The following is a 2,155-nucleotide window of genomic DNA, read 5'->3' on the forward strand; positions in this document are numbered from 1 at the left end:
ATGAACATAGGGGAAGGGAAGGAAAAACAAGACAAAAACAGAGAGGGAGGCAAACCATAAGACACTCTTAAATATAGAGAACAAACTGAGATCTATTGGAGGGGGTGTGATAGGGGGAGTGGGCTAGATGGGTGATGGGCATTAGGAGGGCACTTGTTGGGATGAGCACTGGGTGTTTTATGTAAATGATGAATCACTGGGTTCTACTCCTGAAACCAATATTACACTGTATGTTAACTAACTTGAATTTAAATAAATGGATTTTTAAAAAGAATACTCAGTGGGGAAAGAATAATCACCACAAATGGTGTTGGAGAAACTATATGTGGATAACCACATATACAGAAATGAAATTGAACCCCCATCTTACACCATACACAAAAATTAGCTTGAAATGGACTAAAGACAGAAACATAAGGCCTGACAATGTAAAACTTATAGAAGAAAACAGGGAAGAATTTCCTTCACATTGGCCTAGGCAATGATATCCGGATATGATACCAAAAGTACAAACAACAAAAGCATAATCAAGTGGGACTACATCAAACTAAAAAGCTTCTGCACAGTAAAAGAGACAAAGAAAAGACAACCTAGGGAACAGGAAAGAATATTTGCAAACCATATATCTGATAAGGGGTTCATATCCAAAATATATAAGGAACTCATATAACTCAACAGCAAAAATAAAACCCACAAATAACTCAACTAAGAAAGTGGCAAGGGATTTGAATAGTCATTTCTTCAAAAAGGACAACCAAATAGTACAAAAAGACAATCAAATAGTGAAAAAGTACTCTGCTTCATTAATCAGCAGTGAGATGCAAATCAAATCTATGATGAAATATCCCCTGACATCTGTGACAATAGCTGTCACCAAAAAGGCAAGTTGTGAAGAAAAGGGAACCCTTGGGCACTGATGCTGAAAATGTAGATGGGTGCAACCACTACAGAAAACAGCATGGAGTTTCCTCAAAAAATTAAAAATATAACCACCATATGAACCAGGAATATGACTTCTGGGTATACATGCAAAGGAAATGAAAGACGGATATCAAAAAGATATGTTTATTGCAGCATTATTCACAATAGAAAAGATCATGGAAACAACTTAGGTGCCTTCCAGACAAGTTTTTATTAAATTCCAGGTGGTTAACATATAGTGTAATATTAGTTTCAACTGTAGAATTTAGTGATTCATCACTTACATACAATACCCAGTGCTCGTCACAAGTGACACATCACCTATTTAACCCTTCCCCCTGTCCACCTCCCCTCCATTTGTTTGTATTGTTAAGTCTGTTTTCTGGCTTGCCTCTCTTTTGCCCCCTATGTTCATCTGTTTTGTTTCTTAAATTCCACATATGAGTGAAATCTAACTGACTTACTTCTCTTAGCATAATACCTTCTAGCTCCATCCACGTCGTTGCAAATGGCAAGATTTCATTTTTTTTTTAATTTTAATGTTAATTTATTTTTGAGAGAAACAGAGACAGGATGCGAGTGGGTTAGGGGAAGAGAGAGAGGGAGACACAGAATCTGAAGCAGGCTCCAGGTTCTGAGCTGTCAGCACAGAGCCCCACGCAGGGCTCAAACTCACAAGCTGTGAGATCATGACCTAAGCCAAAGTCGGAGGCTCAAACGACTGAGCCACCCAAGTGCCCCTAGATTTCATTCTTTTTTATGGCTGAGTAATATTCCATTTATCATTCAACCATAAGAAAGAAGGAAATTCTATTTGTGACCACATGAATGGATCTTGATGGTATTATGCTGAGATAAGTCAGACAGAGAAAGAGAAATACTGTATGATCTCACTTTATATGTAGAACCTAAAATAACTGAACTCATAAAAACAGTAAAATGGTAGCCCAGAGACTGAGGAGTGGGGCGAGTTGGGGGGGGATGTTGTTTAAGGATACAAACTCACAACTAGTAGATAAATAAGTCCTGGAGATGTAATGCACAGCACTGTGATTTTTTTTTTTTTTTTTTTTTTTTGCACAGCATTGTGATTATAGGCAACAATACTGTATTTACAAACTTCAAAGTTTCTAGGAGACTAGATCTTCATTTTTCGTACCACAAGAAGAAATAATTACACGACATGATAGATGTGGTAGCTAACACTTGGCTGGTGCCACAGTCCCTCCCCCCC

Source organism: Panthera onca, chromosome D4 (genome assembly GCF_046562875.1).
Source record: "Panthera onca isolate mPanOnc1 chromosome D4, mPanOnc1 haplotype 2, whole genome shotgun sequence".
Lineage (NCBI taxonomy): Eukaryota > Metazoa > Chordata > Mammalia > Carnivora > Felidae > Panthera > Panthera onca.